Source organism: Chiloscyllium plagiosum, unplaced genomic scaffold (genome assembly GCF_037043375.1).
Source record: "Chiloscyllium plagiosum isolate Xiang-an unplaced genomic scaffold, Cpla_swu_hap1 HiC_scaffold_38, whole genome shotgun sequence".
Classification (NCBI taxonomy): domain Eukaryota; kingdom Metazoa; phylum Chordata; class Chondrichthyes; order Orectolobiformes; family Hemiscylliidae; genus Chiloscyllium; species Chiloscyllium plagiosum.
This window is the reverse complement of record NW_028270176.1, coordinates 28,467,549-28,489,012: the sequence shown is the minus strand read 5'-3', so window position 1 is coordinate 28,489,012 and position 21,464 is coordinate 28,467,549. Positions and strand designations below refer to the sequence as shown.

The 21,464-nt window shown below is 55.5% G+C and overlaps 1 pseudogene across 1 annotated transcript in view; it reads left to right on the top strand.

Moving 5' to 3' along the window:
- Nucleotides 1-6,679: 6,679 nt before the first annotated feature.
- LOC122547614 (uncharacterized) overlaps nt 6,680-21,464 on the top strand; it is a 65,738-nt pseudogene continuing 50,953 nt past the window's right edge. The window contains exon 1 of the transcript XR_015753584.1: nt 6,680-6,874. The product of XR_015753584.1 is annotated as an uncharacterized LOC122547614 (transcript). The remainder of the gene's footprint in view (nt 6,875-21,464) is intronic.

Sequence of the window (21,464 nt, the reverse complement as noted above, 5' to 3'; positions counted from 1 at the left end):
CGAGGGGAGTAAAGCTCTCTGTACTCTTTTGCATTATATGTAAAGCTTACACAACACTCCCATCAAACACTCCCAGGAACAGGGACAGCACGGGGTTAGATACAGAGTAAAGCTCCCTCTACTCTTTTAAACTGAAATGAAATCTTTATTTATTCATTTGAACCGAAAGTAAAGCTTTTTCTCCTCTTTTAAACGAAACTTGAAAGCTACCACGACACAATACGGCACTCCCTCAGCACTGACCCTCCGATAGTGCGGCACTCCCTCAGCACTGACCCTCCGACAGTGCGGCGCTCCCTCAGCACTGACCCTTCGACAGTGCCCACTCCCTCAGTACTGACCCTCCGACAGTGCCCAATCCCTCAGCACTGACCCTCTGACAGTGCGGCGCTCCCTCAGCACTGACCCTCCGACAGTGCGGCACGCCCTCAGCACTGACCCTGCGACAGTTTGAGTTCTGAGGTCTTAGCCTCAGGTGTTGTTAAGTTTAGAATTAACACAACATCCTGAACAAATGAGTATTTTCAGACACACCCTGAATAGGGTGTTAGCACTGTCACTATTGACTGAAATATGATAGCACACAGCAACACAAACACACACACAGCAATTCAGACACATACACACCCATATACACAGCATCTCTCTCACACACACATACACACGCACACTAGACACATACACACACACAGCATCTCTCACACACACACACACACACACTAGACACATACACACACAGCATCTCTCACACACATACAGCAATATACACAGCATCTCTCACACACACACACACACACACTAGACACAAACACACACAGCATCTCTCACACACATACAGCAATATACACAGCATCTCTCACACACAGCAACACACACACACTCACATACAGCAACACACTCACACACACACAGTGGCACACACAATCACCCACACACACAGTGACACTCACCCACACACAGAGTAACACTCACTCACACACAGTAATACCCACACAGCGACACTCACACACACAGTAATGCACACCAACACTCACCCACACACAGAGTAACACTCACTCACACACAGTAATACCCACACAGCGACACTCACACACACAGTAACGCACACCAACACTCACCCACACACACAGTAACACTCACCCACACACAGTAACACTCACTCATACACAGTAATACTCACCCACACAACACTCACACACAGTAACGCACACCAACACTCACCCATACACAGTAACACTCACTCATACACAGTAATACTCACCCACACAACACTCACACACAGTAACGCACACCAACACTCACCCACACACAGTCATATTCACCCACACAGTGGCACTCACACACATCACAACAATAATCATCCACACACACAGCAACACTCACCTATCACAAACACACACCCTCTCGCACACTCACACTCACAATTCCACACACACGCAGGCTCACTCACTCGCTGGCTCTCACACACATGCAAGCTTACTCACTTGCACACACACACACACACACTCACATACAGTCACTCACATAGCCCATGGTGTGCACACACAGAGTTAATCGGACGCACATACTCACTCTCACCCAGCACAATCTGTCTCTCTCTCTCTCTCACACACACACACAGATACATACTCTCACACAATTACACAAGCACTCACGCACACACACACACACACACACACAGACAGATACAAGGTAGTGGGTCACTGTTTTAATTACTGTGGGAGAAGGATCAATCAGGATCAGTATAAAAGCCGATCCCTGAATTCTGACCATCCTAAACACACAGGGTCCCTCTGGCTGGAATCGGGGATCTGCCACACGTCAGTTTCTGACTCACTAGCCCTGGCTGCTAACTCTCTCCTGGTGCTGGACTGGGGTGCACAAAGTCCGAAGGCCCATAGCACCAGGTTCGAGTCCCGAGGATTGTTTGGAAATCACAAGCGTTCGGAGCGTTGCTCCTTCATCAGGTGAAGTGGAGGGAGGTGCACAGGTTCAGGATTTATAGGTGGGGGGAGATAATGGCAATGGAGAGCGTCAGCAGACGATACAAATGGTGTCTGGAGAGTCAACACGCTGAATAACAAGTCTCTGCAGGCGATCAGACAGTGAGGCTAAGGCAATAACACATGACAGGATTCCTGAAGATCTGTCTTTAAATCTTGTTATTCAGCCTATCAACACTCCACACACCATTTGTACAGTCTGTTTACATTAGTTCCAAGCCAGTAAACCCCGTGCCTGTGCGCTTACTTCCACCTCACCTTACGAACGAATGTCGCTCAGAAAGCTTGTGATTTCCAATAAATCTGTCGGACTATAACCTAGTGTCGTGTGACTTCGGACGTTCCCCTGCCCCTTTAAGAGATGTTGCTGCTCGGTCAAATATAAGGAGGAAGTGAAAGTGAATCAGTTGACGACACAGAGCAGAGAGGAGGGGAACGTGTCTGAACTGGGAACAGGTCCTCTCAGAGAGTCGGCTTTTCCCATCCAGGCTCTGTCAGACTCCCAGTGTCAGACAAGGAACAAACAGGGACTGTTTCCATAAGGCACTGTGGTCTCTGGGTCACAGTGTGACAATATACCTTCACGCCACACTCTACACCCTCTCCAGCATTCACTAAAGCAGCAATGATTAGACCTAAGTCCCAATTCTTGAAGTGTTTCCCTCAATATCTGTTTGCTCAGAGTTTTCATGACATCTGCTCCGAATATTTACAGCACCATGCAGTTGTAGAGTGTAACTGACACAGGGGATACCCCCCCAAAGGGTATTCACACAGAGTGTAACTGACACAGGGGATACCCCCCCAAAGGGTATTCACACAGAGTGTAACTGACACAGGGGATACCCCCCCAAAGGGTATTCACACAGAGTGTAACTGACACAGGGGATACCCCCCCAAAGGGTATTCACACAGAGTGTAACTGACACAGGGGATACCCCCCCAAAGGGTATTCACACAGAGTGTAACTGACACACGGGATACCCCCCCAAAGGGTATTCACACAGAGTGTAACTGACACAGAGGATACCTCCCCAAAGGGTATTCACACAGAGTGTAACTGACACACGGGATACCCCCCAAAGGGTATTCACACAGAGTGTAACTGACACAGAGGATACCCCCCCAAAGGGTATTCACACAGAGTGTAACTGACACAGGGGATACCCCCCCAAAGGGTATTCACACAGAGTGTAACTGACACAGGGGATACCCCCCAAAGGGTATTCACACAGAGTGTAACTGACACAGGGGATACCCCCCAAAGGGTATTCACACAGAGTGTAACTGACACAGGGGATACCCCCCAAAGGGTATTTACACAGAGTGTAACTGACACAGGGGATACCCCCACAAAGGGTATTCACACAGAGTGTAACTGACACAGGGGATACCCCCCCAAAGGGTATTCACACAGAGTGTAACTGACACAGGGGATACCCCCCCAAAGGGTATTCACACAGAGTGTAACTGACACAGGGGATACCCCCCAAAGGGTATTCACACAGAGTGTAACTGACACAGGGGATACCCCCACAAAGGGTATTCACACAGAGTGTAACTGACACAGGGGATACCCCCCCAAAGGGTATTCACACAGAGTGTAACTGACACAGGGGATACCCCCCCAAAGGGTATTCACACAGAGTGTAACTGACACAGGGGATACCCCCCCAAAGGGTATTCACACAGAGTGTAACTGACACAGGGGATACCCCCCAAAGGGTATTTACACAGAGTGTAACTGACACAGGGGATACCCCCCAAAGGGTATTCACACAGAGTGTAACTGACACAGGGGATACCCCCCAAAGGGTATTCACACAGAGTGTAACTGACACAGGGGATACCCCCCCAAAGGGTATTCACACAGAGTGTAACTGACACAGGGGATACCCCCCAAAGGGTATTCACACAGAGTGTAACTGACACAGGGGATACCCCCCCAAAGGGTATTCACACAGAGTGTAACTGACACAGGGGATACCCCCCCAAAGGGTATTCACACAGAGTGTAACTGACACAGGGGATACCCCCCAAAGGGTATTTACACACAGTGTAACTGACACAGGGGATACCCCCCAAAGGGTATTCACAAAGAGTGTAACTGACACAGGGGATACCCCCCAAAGGGTATTCACACAGAGTGTAACTGACACAGGGGATACCCCCCAAAGGGTATTCACACAGAGTGTAACTGACACAGGGGATACCCCCCAAAGGGTATTCACACAGAGTGTAACTGACACAGGGGATACCCCCCAAAGGGTATTCACACAGAGTGTAACTGACACAGGGGATACCCCCCAAAGGGTATTCACACAGAGTGTAACTGACACAGGGGATACCCCCCAAAGGGTATTCACACAGAGTGTAACTGACACAGGGGATACCCCCCAAAGGGTATTCACACAGAGTGTAACTGACACAGGGGATACCCCCCAAAGGGTATTTACACAGAGTGTAACTGACACAGGGGATACCCCCCAAAGGGTATTCACACAGAGTGTAACTGACACAGGGGATACCCCCCAAAGGGTATTCACACAGAGTGTAACTGACACAGGGGATACCCCCCAAAGGGTATTCACACAGAGTGTAACTGACACAGGGGATACCCCCCAAAGGGTATTTACACAGAGTGTAACTGACACAGGGGATACCCCCCAAAGGGTATTCACACAGAGTGTAACTGACACAGGGGATACCCCCCATGTCATAAATCTCACCCCGAGCCACATCAGCAGACATCCGATACAGACTAACAAAGGCTTGGTCAATCAGGAGTTTTTCTATAAGGAGGGGAGAGGAGGCTGGGGCAGAGGGCTTGGACTCTGAGTTCAGGATCACCACGCAGCTGAAAGCACAGCTCCCAATGGTGGAGAGCTGGGAATCAGGGAATACTCAAGAGAATGGGATTGGAGGGAGTTATAGTCATAGGGACGGGGTGTAGGGAGTTACACACATAGAGAGGGGGTGTAGGGGGTTACAGAGATAGGGAGGGGGTGTAGGGGCTGGAGGGGGAATGAATGTTAGTGAATGGCGTTGGGATAATGAAGGTCAGGGAGTTGACATCATAAGAGTAACATGGAATTCAGGAGAAACATCTTCCCACAGGGAGTGGGGAATGTGGGACACACTCCCACAGGGAGTTGGGAATGTGGGACACACTCCCACAGGGGGTGGGGAATGTGGACACACTCCCACAGAGGGTGGGGAATGTGGACACACTCCCACAGGGGGTGGGGAATGTGGGACACACTCCCACAGGGAGTGGGGAATGTGGACACACTCCCACAGGGGGTGGGGAACGTGGGACACACTCCCACAGGGGGGTGGGGAATGTGGGACACACTCCCACAGGGAGTGGGGAATGTGGACACACTCCCACAGGGGGTGGGGAATGTGGACACACTCCCACAGGGAGTGGGGAATGTGGGACACGCTCCCACAGGGGGTGGGGAATGTGGACACACTCCCACAGGGAGTGGGGAATGTGGGACACACTCCCACAGGGGGTGGGGAATGTGGACACACTCCCACAGGCAGTGGGGAATGTGGGACACGCTCCCACAGGGGTGGGGAATGTGGGACACACTCCCACAGGCAGTGGGGAATGTGGGACACGCTCCCACAGGGGTGGGGAATGTGGGACACACTGCAGGTTTTTCAGTGAGTGGAGGACAGGTTTCTAATCCTTAATACCTTCGAGGTAACTCCGACTCCCATCGTGTCCCTGGTGGGATCCGAGCTGCTGTTCCTGGATCACAGACGCAGGCCTTGGGAATGCTGCTCCAGGACCAGTTTGTGGGAAGTTTGAAGTGAACCAGTTCACACGGAACGGTTCAGTTTGCAGGGGGACGTGCAGACATAGAGACACCGGGCAGGGGAGAGGGGCCAGACTGTTCATGAAGTGTCGAGAGATGGGAATCGAACAGAAACCCAGCCCTGGGCAGCTGGCTGTCTGTCTGAGACCAAACGAGGGAAGGTCATTCTCAGCAGCTCAGGAGGGCTTTGGGGGCAGAAGCAGTTTCTGTGACTCAGATCAAACATCTTTCTGAAGCAACACCTTCCCTGTGATCCCCGTTAACCCACCCTCCCCTCTTGCTCTGCCTCTCTCTCTCTCTCTCTCTCTCTTTCACCATGTCATTCTCTCTCTCTCCTTTTTTCTATTTCTCTTCTCCCCCATCACTCTTTCACCAACACCCTTCCCTCGCTCTCCACCCTCGTCTATTCATCTCTCTCCCTCCTTTCACCCCCCCTTCCCTCTCTCTTTCTTGCTCCTCCTTCTTTCCTATTTATTTCACCCCTCTCTCTCTTTCCCTCTCCCCCCTTTCCTGCTCCCTCTCTCTTTTTCTCTCCTCTTCTTTCCTTTCTCTCTCTCTTTCCTGTTTATTTCACTGTTCCCTCTTTCCCCTTTCCCTCTCTTTCTGTTTCCTGCTGTTTATTTCACCAGTTCCTTGTTTCTCTCTGTTTCTTTGCTCGCTCTCTCTCTCTCCTGCTGTTTCTCTTTCTCTCAGTATTTGGCCTGAAACCTGCTTTATCAAGCAGCTGTCTGTCTTGCTAAACCAGCTCGTGTGACTGAACCAGTTGTTCATCCCCTTCAGAATTAACTCAGAGAGGGAGGAGCCATTTTCAGTCAAATCCAGAGCCTCTGAAATCCCCCAGTCAGTAACGCCCTGAAATTCAGTCAATTCAAATTTGAAGGAGAGCTCACAGTTTCATGAGGGGGACCAGGAGAGAGAAGATCCTAAAACAGGGAGGAAGGAACAGGAATAACTCCAGGAAGGAGCCAGTGCAGAGTTAGCCCAGAGGGAGAGCTCAGTAACCCAGCGACCAGAACCATTATTGCCTCTGCTAGAGTTCACAAGGTAAAAAGCTCTGCGGTTCCCTGTTCAACATTTCAGCTGGGGAAGTCTTAAAGGGGTCATCTCGCTCATTACATGTCCTCCTGCAGAAAATTACCAGCTCCCACTCTAAAGGTCAGCACAGCAATTATTTACAATGGACAACACTGTACTGTACCTGTTAACCTGTATCCACCCGCCTCCCCCCCAACACATACACACCTTCTCACCACTACTTTAACATACTCAGTTTAACTGCCTCTCACTCTCCCTCTGTCACTCTCTCCCTCTGTCACTCTCTCCCTCTTTCTCTCTGTCACTCTCTCCCTCTGTCACTCTCTCCCTCTTTCTCTCTGTCACTCTCTCCCTCTGTCACTCTCTCCCTCTTTCTCTCTGTCACTCTCTCCCTCTGTCACTCTCTCCCTCTTTCTCTCTGTCACTCTCTCCCTCTGTCACTCTCTCCCTCTGTCACTCTCTCCCTCTTTCTCTCTGTCACTCTCTCCCTCTGTCACTCTCACACATTGTATTTCCCTCTGTCACTCTCTCTCCCTCTGTCACTCTCTCTCCCTCTGTCAGTCTCACACACACTCTCTCTGTCACTCTCTCACACACACTCTCCCTGAGTCACTCTGTCACACACTCTCTGTGTCACTCTCACACTCTCTCCCTCTGTCACTCTCTCACACTCTCTCCCTCTGTCACTCTCTCTCTGTCACTCTCTCACACTCTCTCCCTCTGTCACTCTCTCACACTCTCTCTGTCACTCTCACACTCTCTCCCTCTGTCACTCTCTCCCTCTGTCACTCTCTCACACTCTCTCCCTCTGTCACTCTCTCTCTGTCACTCTCTCACACTCTCTCCCTCTGTCACTCTCTCACACTCTCTCCCTCTGTCACTCTCTCACACTCTCTCTCTGTCACTCTCTCCCTCTGTCACTCTCTCCCTCTGTCACTCTTCCCTCTGTCACTCTCTCAAACTCTCTCTCTGTCACACTCTCTCTGTCACTCTCTCCCTCTGTCACACTCTCCTTCTGTCACTCTCTCCATCTGTCACTCTCTCTCTGTCACACTCTCTCTCTGTCACTCTCTCAAACTCTCTCCCTCTGTCACTCTCTCACACTCTCTCCCTCTGTCACTCTCTCCCTCTGTCACTCTCTCCATCTGTCACTCTCTCTCTGTCACACTCTCTCTGTCACACTCTCTCCCTCTGTCACTCTCTCACACTCTCTCCCTCTGTCACTCTCTCTCTGTCACTCTTCCCTCTGTCACTCTCTCACTCTGTCTCTGTCACTCTCTCTCTCTCTGTCACTCTCTCCCTCTGTCACTCTCTCCATCTGTCACTCTCTCTCTGTCACACTCTCTCTGTCACACTCTCTCCCTCTGTCACTCTCTCACACTCTCTCCCTCTGTCACTCTCTCTCTGTCACTCTTCCCTCTGTCACTCTCTCACTCTGTCTCTGTCACTCTCCCTCTCTCTGTCACACTCTCTCTCTGTCACACTCTCTCCCTCTGTCACTCTCTCACACTCTCTCCCTCTGTCACTCTCTCTCTGTCACTCTTCCCTCTGTCACTCTCTCACTCTGTCTCTGTCACTCTCTCTCTCTTTGTCACTCTCTTCCTCTGTCACTCTCTCTCTCTGTCACACTCTCCCTCTGTCACTCTCTCACACTCTCCCCCTCTGTCACTCTCTCTCTCTCTGTCACTCTGTGGACGTCACGGTGGCACAGTGGTTAGCACTGCTGCCTCACAGCGCCAGAGACCCGGGTTCAATTCCCGCCTCAGGTGACTGACTGTGTGGAGTTTGCACATTCTCCCTGTGTCTGCGTGGGTTTCCTCCGGGTGCTCCGGTTTCCTCCCACAGTCCAAAGATGTGCAGGGTCAGGTGAATTGGCCAGAGCTAAATTGCCCGTAGTGTTAGGTAAGGGGTAAATGTAGGGGTATGGGTGGGTTGCCCTTCGGCGGGGCGGTGTGGACTTGTTGGGCCGAAGGGCCTGTTTCCACACTGTAATGTAATCTAAATCTAATCATTCTCTCGCTCTGTGCCACTCACACAGTGCTCTGTCATTCCCGTACTGTCTCTGTCTCTCTCACATCCTCTCCCTCTGTGACTTCCATTTTTCTCTCCCTCTCGCTCTCTCTCACACTATCACACTGTCGGAGGGTCACCCTCACGATCTTTCTCTCAGATTCTATTTTCTCTCTCTCTCCAATCCCTTGCACACATTCACTCTGTCTCTCCCACACACTTCCTTTCTCCTTCTCCCTCATACACTCTCTCTGACTCACTCTCGCTCACTCACTCGCTCTCTCCATCCCATCCCTAACCTTTAACCTCTGTTACACTCATTCCCCTCCCTCATCAACAAATCTCAATCCCTCTCAACATTTCCCTCCATCGCATTGGTTTCCTTTGGCAGTCTTTTCTTATTCTTTCTTGTTATCTTTCGCTCGTTACTCACCAACTCTGTCCTTCCCTGTATTTCTCACTCATCCCCAGCCACAGAATATCCACCAGAAAGGGTCAGTGCTGGGGGAGTGGGCACTGTCGGAGGGTCAGTGCTGAGGGAGTGGGCACTGTCGGAGGGTCAGTGCTGAGGGAGTGGGCACTGTCGGTAGGTCAGTGCTGAGGGAGCGCCGCACTGTCGGAGGGTCAGTGCTGAGGGTGTGCCACACTGTCGGAGGGTCAGTGCTGAGGGAGTGGGCACTGTCGGAGGGTCAGTGCTGAGGGAGTGAGCACTGTCAGAGGGTCTGTGCTGAGGGAGTGCCGCACTGTCGGTAGGTCAGTGCTGAGGGAGCGCCGCACTGTCGGAGGGTCAGTGCTGAGGGAGTGCCACACTGTCGGAGGGTCAGTGCTGAGGGAGTGGGGACTGTCAGAGGGTCTGTGCTGAGGGAGTGCCACACTGTCGGAGGGTCAGTGCTGAGGGAGTGGGCACTGTCGGAGGGTCAGTGCTGAGGGGGTGGGTACTGTCGGAGGGTCAGTGCTGAGGGAGTGGGCACTGTCAGAGGGTCTGTGCTGAGGGAGCGCCGCACTGTCGGAGGGTCTGTGCTGAGGGAGTGGGCACTGTCGGAGGGTCAGTGCTGAGGGAGTGTCGCACTGTCGGAGGGTCAGTGCTGAGGGAGTGGGCACTGTCGGAGGGTCAGTGCTGAGGGAGTGCCGCACTGTCGGAGGGTCAGTGCTGAGGGAGTGGGCACTGTTGGAGGGTCAGTGCTGAGGGAGTGGGCACTGTCGGAGGGTCAGTGCTGAGGGAGTGGGCACTGTCGAAGGGTCAGAGCTGAGGGAGTGCCGCACTGTCGGAGGGTCAGTGCTGAGGGAGTGGGCACTGTCGGAGGGTCAGAGCTGAGGGAGTGCCGCACTGTCGGAGGGTCAGTGCTGAGGGAATGGGCATAGTCGGAGGGTCAGTGCTAAGGGAGTGGGCACTGTTGGAGGGTCAGTGCTGAGGGAGTGGGCACTGTCGGAGGGTCAGTGCTGAGGGAGTGGGCACTGTCGGAGGGTCAGTGCTGAGGGAGTGGGCACTGTCGCAGGGTCAGTGCTGAGGGAGTGCCGCACTGTCGGAGGGTCAGTGCTGAGGGAGTGCCGCACTGTCACAGGGTCAGTGCTGAGGGAGCGCCGCACTGTCGGAGGGTCAGTGCTGAGGGAGCGCCGCACTGTCGGAGGGTCAGTGCTGAGGGAGTGCCGCACTGTCGGAGGGTCAGTGCTGAGGGAGCGCCGCACTGTCGGAGGGTCAGTGCTGAGGGAGTGCCGCACTGTCGGAGGGTCAGTGCTGAGGGAGTGCCGCACTGTCGGAGGGTCAGTGCTGAGGGAGCGCCGCACCGTCGGAGGGTCAGTGCTGAGGGAGTGGGCACTGTCGGAGGGTCAGTGCTGAGGGAGTGCTGCACTGTCGGAGGGTCAGTGCTGAGGGAGCACCGCACTGTCGGAGGGTCAGTGCTGAGGGAGCGCCGCACTGTCGGAGGGTCAGTGCTGAGGGAGCGCCGCACTGTCGGAGGGTCAGTGCTGAGGGAGTGCCGCACTGTCGGAGGGTCAGTGCTGAGGTAGTGCCGCACTGTCGGAGGGTCAGTGCTGAGGGAGCGCCGCACTGTCGGAGGGTCAGTGCTGAGGGAGTGGGCACTGTCGGAGGGTCAGTGCTGAGGGAGTGCTGCACTGTCGGAGGGTCAGTGCTGAGGGAGCACCGCACTGTCGGAGGGTCAGTGCTGAGGGAGCGCCGCACTGTCGGAGGGTCAGTGCTGAGGGAGCGCTGCACTGTCGGAGGGTCAGTGCTGAGGGAGTGCCGCACTGTCGGAGGGTCAGTGCTGAGGTAGTGCCGCACTGTCGGAGGGTCAGTGCTGAGGGAGCGCCGCACCGTCGCAGGGTCAGTGCTGAGGAGTGGAGTTGCGTCTGTGGGATTGTTTCAGTGTGAAGAACGCTCGGTGTAGAGATGGAGAGTGCTGGAGTCACTTGGGGATTTGTTGAGCAAGGAGCTAGTACTGGCTGTACCCACCCTGGTTCAGAGTCAACTAGCAGGAGGTGAGCTCACTGCTGGCACTTTACGGTGTTTACCGAGAATTGTCTGTGTTTGCTGCAGCAATGGGAGATGACGGTGACGGTGAGAGAGAATGCAGTCAGTATTGACAATCAAACAGACAGAGACAATGAGAGCATTGTCCACCCAACAGAAAACAGTCTCACTTCACAACAGGCAGGGCATCTGGGGATTGATGGGCAGGCTGTCCTCACTTCACAACAGGCAGGGCATCTGGGGATTGATGGGCAGGCTGTCCTCACTTCACAACAGGCAGGGCATCTGGGGATCGATGGGCAGATTGTCCTCACTTCACAACAGGCAGGGCATCTGGGGATTGATGGGCAGATTGTCCTCACTTCACAACAGGCAGGGCATCTGGGGATTGATGGGCAGGCTGTCCTCACTTCACAACAGGCAGGGCATCTGGGGATTGATGGGCAGGCTGTCCTCACTTCACAACAGGCAGGGCATCTGGGGATCGATGGGCAGATTGTCCTCACTTCACAACAGGCAGGGCATCTGGGGATTGATGGGCAGGCTGTCCTCACTTCACAACAGGCAGGGCATCTGGGGATTGATGGGCAGGCTGTCCTCACTTCACAACAGGCAGGGCATCTGGGGATCGATGGGCAGATTGTCCTCACTTCACAACAGGCAGGGCATCTGGGGATTGATGGGCAGATTGTCCTCACTTCACAACAGGCAGGGCATCTGGGGATTGATGGGCAGGCTGTCCTCACTTCACAACAGGCAGGGCATCTGGGGATCGATGGGCAGGCTGTCCAGATTAAAACAAATATCTGTGATTGATCCAGGGAATAACTGAAAGGGTGGGTTGGAGAGAGACCATTCTCCCTGGTCACTGAGACCTGGACTCGGGATAGAGTTTACAAAGTCACCCCCTCAGGAGTGAGATCAGGGAATCATTTCCCCCCCCCCACACACACACACACACGGAGAGGGCACAGAAAATGTTTGGAAATCTCTCCCGCGCACGCGATTCATCGACTGGTTCGTTTTCCATCAGGGAGCCTGACAAATTCTTGTTTGTGTAAAGTTGTGCAGGGTTACGGGGTTCGGGTGAGTGTGTGCAGTCACGTTAACCGTCATCCCTGAGACATTCAGAGGGATCTGTGCTGCTATCCCTCAGCACCAGCCGCAAGGCACTAAATGGCCTTCAACTTAGTTCCCAGCAGCTGCCCACAATGTGGGATAAGTATGATCCACGGGGGGAGATACAGAGTAAGGCTCCCTCTACACTGTCCGAGCATCAAACACTCCCAGAAAGGGAAAGCAATGGCCAGATGATATTGTCACTGTATTCATGATCCAGAGACCCTCATACTTTTCTGAGTATCCTTTGGCAGTGCGGCACTCCCTCAGCACTGACCCTCCGACGGTGCGGCACTCCCTCAGCACTGACCCTCCGACGGTGCGGCACTCCCTCAGCACTGACCCTCCGACAGTGCGGCGCTCCCTCAGCACTGACCCTCCGACGGTGCGGCACTCCCTCAGTACTGACCCTCTGACAGTGCGGCACTCCCTCAGCACTGACCCTCCGACAGTGCGGCGCTCCCTCAGCACTGACCCTCCGACAGTGCGGCACTCCCTCAACACTGACCCTCCGACAGTGCGGCACTGCCTCAGTACTGACCCTCCGACAGTGCGGCACTCCCTCAGCACTGACCCTCCGACAGTGCCCACTCCCTCAGCACTGACCCTCCGACAGTGCGGCGCTCCCTCAGCTCTGACCCTCCGACAGTGCGGCGCTCCCTCAGCTCTGACCCTCCGACAGTGCCCACTCCCTCAGCACTGACCCTCCGACAGTGCCCAATCCCTCAGCACTGACCCTCCGACTGTGCCCGTTCCCTCAGCACTGACCCTCCGACAGTGCCCACTCCCTCAGCACTGACCCTCCGACAGTGCCCACTCCCTCAGCACTGACCCTCCGACAGTGCCCGTTCCCTCAGCACTGACCCTCCGACAGTGCCCACTCCCTCAGCACTGACCCTCCGACAGTGCCCACTCCCTCAGCACTGACCCTCCGACAGTGCCCAATCCCTCAGCACTGACCCTCCGACTGTGCCCGTTCCCTCAGCACTGACCCTCCGACAGTGCCCACTCCCTCAGCACTGACCCTCCGACAGTGCCCACTCCCTCAGCACTGACCCTCCGACAGTGCCCGTTCCCTCAGCACTGACCGTCCGACAGTGCCCACTCCCTCAGCACTGACCCTCCGACAGTGCCCACTCCCTCAGCACTGACCCTCCGACAGTGCCCACTCCCTCTGCACTGACCCTCCGACAGTGCCCGTTCCCTCAGCACTGACCCTCCGACAGTGCCCACTCCCTCAGCACTGACCCTCCGACAGTGCCCACTCCCTCAGCACTGACCCTCCGACAGTGCCCAATCCCTCAGCACTGACCCTCCGACTGTGCCCGTTCCCTCAGCACTGACCCTCCGACAGTGCCCACTCCCTCAGCACTGACCCTCCGACAATGCCCACTCCCTCAGCACTGACCCTCCGACTGTGCCCGTTCCCTCAGCACTGACCCTCCGACAGTGCGGCACTCCCTCAGCACTGACCCTCCGACAGTGCGGCACTCCCTCAGCACTGACCCTCCGACAGTGCGGCACTCCCTCAGCACTGACCCTCCAACAGTGCCCACTCCCTCAGCACTGACTCTCCGACAGTGCGGCGCTCCCTCAGCACTGACCCTCCGACAGTGTCCACTCCCTCAGCACTGACCCTCCGACAGTGCGGCACTCCCTCAGCACTGACCCTCCGACAGTGCGGCGCTCCCTCAGCACTGACCCTCCGACAGTGCGGCACTCCCTCAGCACTGACCCTCCGACAGTGCGGCACTCCCTCAGCACTGACCCTCCGACAGTGTCCACTCCCTCAACACTGACCCTCCGACAGTGCGGCGCTCCCTCAGTACTGACCCTCCGACAGTGCGGCACTCCCTCAGCACTGACCCTCCGACAGTGCCCACTCCCTCAGCACTGACCCTCTGACAGTGCCCACTCCCTCAGCACTCACCCTCCGACTGTGCCCACTCCCTCATCACTGACCCTCCGACAGTGCCCACTCCCTCAGCACTGACCCTCCGACAGTGCGGCACTCCCTCAGCACTGACCCTCCGACAGTGCGGCGCTCCCTCAGCACTGACCCTCCGACAGTGCGGCACTCCCTCAGCACTGACCCTCCGACAGTGCGGCACTCCCTCAGCACTGACCCTCCGACAGTGCGGCACTCCCTCAGCACTCACCCTCCGACTGTGCCCGTTCCCTCAGCACTGACCCTGCTGTATTTAGAAATTCCAGTCTGTGTGGAGTGAGCTCCTTATCCCTGGAAGCTGCCTCAGTTTTCTGAAGGTGGAGCACAACTCCATATCCTAATGCCCGCCAGAGAGGGTTGATGGAGCCAGGTGTTGGGAGTTTAACCTTCTGTATGACAATCCTACAGTGTGGGAGCAGGCCATTCAGCCCATCATGTCCGTATTCACCCTCAGAACCCAGATCGAGCACCCGAACTTCTTCCGATCATTCCACAATTTAGCATGGCCAAACCACCCTAACCTACACATCCCTGGGCACTATGGGACAATTTAGCATGGCCAATCCACCCTAACCTGCACATCCCTGGGCACTATGGGACAATTTAGCATGGCCAATCCACCCTAACCTGCACATCCCTGGACACTATGGGACAATTTAGCATGGCCAATCCACCCTAACCTGCACATCCCTGGGCACTATGGGACAATTTAGCATGGCCAATCCACCCTAACCTGCACATCCCTGGGCACTATGGGACAATTTAGCATGGCCAATCCACCCTAACCTGCACATCCCTGGGCACTATGGGACAATTTAGCATGGCCAATCCACCCTAACCTACACATCCTTGGACACTATGGGACAATTTAGCATGGCCAATCCACCCTAACCTACACATCCTTGGACACTATGGGACAATTTAGCATGGCCAATCCACCCTAACCTGCACATCCCTGGGCACTATGGGACAATTTAGCATGGCCAATCCACCCTAACCTGCACATCCCTGGACACTATGGGACAATTTAGCATGGCCAATCCACCCTAACCTACACATCCCTGGACACTATGGGACAATTTAGCATGGCCAATCCACCCTAACCTGCACATCCCTGGGCACTATGGGACAATTTAGCATGGCCAATCCACCCTAACCTACACATCCCTGGACACTATGGGTAATTTAGCATGGCTAATCCACCCTAACCTGCACATCCCTGGACACTATGGGACAATTTAGCATGGCTAATCCACCCTAACCTGCACATCCCTGGGCACTATGGGACAATTTAGCATGGCCAATCCACCCTAACCTGCACATCCCTGGGCACTATGGGACAATTTAGCATGGCCAATCCACCCTAACCTACACATCCTTGGACACTATGGGACAATTTAGCATGGCTAATCCACCCTAACCTGCACATCCCTGGACACTATGGGACAATTTAGCATGGCTAATCCACCCTAACCTGCACATCCCTGGACACTATGGGACAATTTAGCATGGCCAATCCACCCTAACCTGCACATCCCTGGGAACAATGGGACAATTTAGCATGGCCAATCCACCCTAACCTGCACATCCCTGTGCACAATGGGACAATTTCCCATGGCCAATCCACCCTAACCTGCACATCCCTGGGCACTATGGGACAATTTAGCATGGCCAATCCACCCTAACCTGCACATCCCTGGGCACTATGGGACAATTTAGCATGGCCAATCCACCCTAACCTGCACATCAATGGGCACTATGGGACAATTTAGCATGGCCAATCCACCCGAACCTGCACATCCCTGGGCACAATGGGACAATTGAGCATGGCCAATCCACCCTAACCTGCACATCCCTGGGCACAATGGGACAATTGAGCATGGCCAATCCACCCTAACCTGCACATTCCTGGGCACTATGGGACAATTGAGCATGGCCAATCCACCCTAACCTGCACATTCCTGGGCACTATGGGACAATTTAGCATGGCCAATCCACCCTAACCTGCACATCCCTGGGCACGATGGGACAATTGAGCATGGCCAATCCATCCTAACCTGCACATCCCTGGGCACAATGGGACAATTGAGCATGGCCAATCCACCCTAACCTGCACATCCCTGGGCACTATGGGACAGTTTAGCATGGCCAATCCACCCTAACCTACACATCCCTGGGCACGATGGGACAATTGAGCATGGCCAATCCACCCTAACCTGCACATCCCTGGGCACTATGGGACAATTTAGCATGGCCAATCCACCCTAACCTACACATCCCTGGGCACTATGGGACAATTTAGCATGGCCAATCCACCCTAACCTACACATCCCTGGGCACTATGGGACAATTTAGCATGGCCAATCCACCCTAACCTACACATCCCTGGGCACGATGGGACAATTGAGCATGGCCAATCCACCCTAACCTGCACATCCCTGGGCACTATGGGACAATTTAGCATGGCCAATCCACCCTAACCTGCACATCCCTGGGCAGTATGGGGCAATTTAGCATGGCCAATTCACCCTAACCTGCACATCCCTGGACACTATGGGACAATTGAGCATGGCCAATCCACCCTAACCTACACATCCCTGGGCACTATGGGACAATTTAGCATGGCCAATCCACCCTAACCTGCACATCCCTGGGCACTATGGGACAATTTAGCATGGCCAATCCACCCTAACCTGCACATCCCTGGGCACTATGGCACAATTTAGCATGGCCAATCCACCCTAACCTGCACATCCCTGGGCACTATGGGACAATTTAGCATGGCCAATCCACCCTGACCTGCACATCCCTGGGCACAATGGGACAATTGAGCATGGCCAATCCACCCTAACCTGCACATCCCTGGGCACTATGGTACAATTTAGCATGGCCAATCCACCCTAACCTGCACATCCCTGGGCACTATGGGACAATTTAGCATGGCCAATCCACCCTAACCTGCACATCCCTGGGCACTATGGGACAATTTCACATGGCCAATCTACCCTGACCTGCACATCTTTGGAATGTGGGAGGAAACCGGAGCACCCGGAGGAAACCCACGCAGTCACGGGCAGAATGTGCAAACCCCACACACACAGTCACCCCGAGGCTGGAATCGAACCCGGGTCCCTGGCGCTGTGAGGCAGCAGTGCTAACCATTGAGTCTGTAAGGGATTGTTAGCCTGCCTGATCTCGTTCCTGTGACCCCACACCCTGTCCGATCCTCTCTCCTATCCCTCGGGGCTCTGCTGTCAGCCCCTGGACGTCAGTGTGTCATTGTTACACACTTCGGTTTCCGGCAGACGCTGACCCAGCACTTTCCGAAAGAAAATTCCGATAACCGGAATGACAGGACACACCCTGGCCTCTTCTTAAACATCCCGGGGTGTGTCAATCACTTACAAATGGTCCCTACAGAGCAGCTGCAGGTACAGACGCAGGTTAGAGCAAGAGCAACGGCAGGTTACAGGGATTGTAAAATGTCCGTGTGCTGGCTAGTATAAGCCAGGAGGAAGAAAGGCCACGCTGCTCTGGGATAGAGAGGCTGAGGGACCTCAGCACCATGATTTGTTGAGAAAGCGTGGCTCCTTTAAACAGTTTCAGCACAATCTATGAAGATCTCGTTAAACAAGTCGATTGAGTCACAAGACAGGATCAGGTTTCTCCCAGAGACAACCAGAGATGCTATTGCCCTCAGGGGCACACCAGATCTGCCTAACAGATTCACTGTTCACCCTCAACACCACTGAAGGCAGTTTCGCTGTCTGTCCCTCAACACTGACCCTCCGACAGTGCGGTGCTCCCTCAACACTGACCCTCCGACAGTGCGGTGCTCCCTCAGCACTGACCCTCTGACAGTGCGGCACTCCCTCAGCACTGACCCTCCGACAGTGCGGTGCTCCCTCAGCACTGACCCTCCGACAGTGCGGTGCTCCCTCAGCACTGACCGTCTGACAGTACAGCACAACCTCAGCACTGACCCTCCGACAGTGCCCACTCCCTCAGCACTGATCCTATGACAGTGCGGCACTCCCTCAGCACTGACCCTCCGACAGTGCGGTACTCCCTCAGCACTGACCCTCCGACAGTACAGCACTCCCTCAGCACTGACCCTCCGACAGTGCCCACTCCCTCAGCACTGACCCTCCTGACACAGTGTTGTGAGGGAGACGGAGTGATGGTGATGGCTCCCAAAGTTGAAGATGTTGTGAATGACAGGGAGAAACTCTGAGTTTGCGATCAGACCACTGCTGAAGGCAAGTATAAATGTGTTTGAAAACTGTAAAATCCTTTGCATCTTTTTGATCTTTTATATGTGACAGGGAGTGTAAAGTTTGTACATTTACGGGTGATGGTTAACACCGAAAACCTGTATTTCTAATCTGAGTCTGAGATATGGGTGTCTCTGGCTGGGCCCAGCCTTTGCTACCCATCCCTAATTACCCAGAGGGCAGTTCAGAGTCAGCCATATTGCTATGGCTCTGGAGTCAAATGTAGGCCAGACCAGGTTAGGATGGCAGATTTCCATCACCATCAGTGAACCAGGAGATTTTATACAACATTATTGACAGTGGGTGCACAGTCACCCTCCCACCATTCTTGTTTGACGCCCGATTTTGATATAATTCCAACGTCACCATCTGCCCAGGTCGGATTTGTACTTGTGTCCCTGGGACGTGAGACAGGGCTCCCGGAACACTAACCCAGTGACGTTACCGCGTTGGGAGCAGGATTTTACAAGAATTCAGGGAAAAGAAGCGACGGCCATGAAGTAGTCATTCTCCAGCTGCCAATTTCTGGGTGATCAAATTGCATTTGTGCAGCGCCTACGTGGCAAAACAGTCCAGGGTGTTTCGTAGGAAGCCAAAATGGCTCCATTAACTTCGGGCCATCAAGTCAGGACCCCCAGGTACTGGCCACAGGGATAAGGAGGAGTGTAGGGGTCTGGAGGGGGTTACAGAGATAGGGAGGGGGTGTAGGGGCTGGAGGGGGGTTACAGAGATAGGGAGGGGGTGTAGGGGCTGGAGGGGGGTTACAGAGATAGGGAGGGGGTGTAGGGGCTGGAGGGGGGTTACAGAGATAGGGAGGGGGTGTAGGGGCTGGAGGGAGGTTACAGAGATAGGGAGGGGATGTAGGGGCTGGAGGGGGGTTACAGAGATAGGGAGGGGGTGTAGGGGCTGGAGGGGGGTTACAGAGATAGGGAGGGGGTGGAGGGGCTGGAGGGGGGTTACAGAGATAGGGAGGGGCTGGAGGGGGGTTACAGGGACAGGGAGGGGGTGGAGGGGCTGGAGGGGGGTTACAGGGACAGGGAGGGGGATGGAGGGGCTGGAGGGGGGTTACAGGGACAGGGAGGGGGATGGAGGGGCTGGAGGGGGGTTACAGGGACAGGGAGGGGGTGGAGGGGCTGGAGGGGGGTTACAGGGACAGGGAGGGGGTGGAGGGGCTGGAGGGGGGTTACAGGGAGGGGGTGGAGGGGCTGGAGGGGGTTTACAGGGACAGGGAGGGGGTGGAGAGGCTGGAGGGGGGTTACAGGGACAGGGAGGGGGTGGAGGGGGGTTACAGGGACAGGGAGGGGGTGGAGGGGCTGGAGGGGGGTTACAGGGAGGGGGTGGAGGGGCTGGAGGGGGTTTACAGGGACAGGGAGGGGGTGGAGGGGCTGGAGGGGGTTTACAGGGACAGGGAGGGGGTGGAGAGGCTGGAGGGGGGTTACAGAGAGGGGGGTGGAGGGGCTGGAGGGGGGTTACAGGGACAGGGAGGGGGTGGAGGGGCTGGAGGGGGCTACAGGGACAGGGAGGGGGTGGAGGGGCTGGAGGGGGCTACAGGGACAGGGAGGGGGTGGAGGGGCTGGAGGGGGGTTACAGGGACAGGGAGGGGGTGGAGGGGCTGGAGGGGGGTTACAGGGACAGGGAGGGGGTGGAGGAGCTGGAGGGGGGTTACAGGGACAGGGAGGGGGTGGAGGGGCTGGAGGGGGGTTACAGGGACAGGGTGGAGGGGCTGGAGGGGGGTTACAGGGACAGGGAGGGGGTGGAGGGGCTGGAGGGGGGTTACAGGGACAGGGAGGGGGTGGAGGGGCTGGAGGGAGGTTACAGGGAGGGGGTGGAGGGGCTGGAGGGGGTTTACAGGGACAGGGAGGGGGTGGAGAGGCTGGAGGGGGGTTACAGGGACAGGGAGGGGGTGGAGGGGCTGGAGGGGGGTTACAGGGACAGGGAGGGGGTGGAGGGGCTGGAGGGGGGTTACAGGGAGGGGGTGGAGGGGCTGGAGGGGGTTTACAGGGACAGGGAGGGGGTGGAGAGGCTGGAGGGGGGTTACAGGGACAGGGAGGGGGTGGAGAGGCTGGAGGGGGGTTACAGGGACAGGGAGGGGGTGGAGAGGCTGGAGGGGGGTTACAGGGACAGGGAGGGGGTGGAGGGGCTGGAGGGGGGTTACAGGGAGGGGGTGGAGGGGCTGGAGGGGGTTTACAGGGACAGGGAGGGGGTGGAGAGGCTGGAGGGGGGTTACAGGGACAGGGAGGGGGTGGAGGGGCTGGAGGGGGCTACAGGGACAGGTAGGGGGTGGAGGGGCTGGAGGGGGGTTACAGGGACAGGGAGGGGGTGGAGGGGCTGGAGGGGGGTTACAGGGACAATGTGGGGGTGTCGGAGTGGGGGTCAGTGGGATGGAGGAAATGGGATTCAGTGTGAATCAGAAATCTCACTGCCCTGGGGAACTGTGTTTTGATTGTGTGGTCCCTCATGTTGTCGCATTACCCCATGGTGTCCTGTGGATGAGGGGAGCTGACGGTGAGCAGAACTGATGTACAGGAAGAGGAAATGGTGCCTGGCTATTGGCTGAGTAAACCTTGGCGATGGGGAAGGGAGATCTGGTCGTGGGTGTGAGGTTATCTTGGCCTCGATGTAGCTTTATGATCATTTGCTTTGCAAATCAGAGACTCGTGGTCACAGGCCCGAGCTCAGAGAGCACATCAAACACACCCACTGCAATCACCTGTACCTCCCCTCACCTCACCCAAACTCCAGTCCAACCTCTCCCTGTCGGAGGGTCAGTGCTGAGGGAGT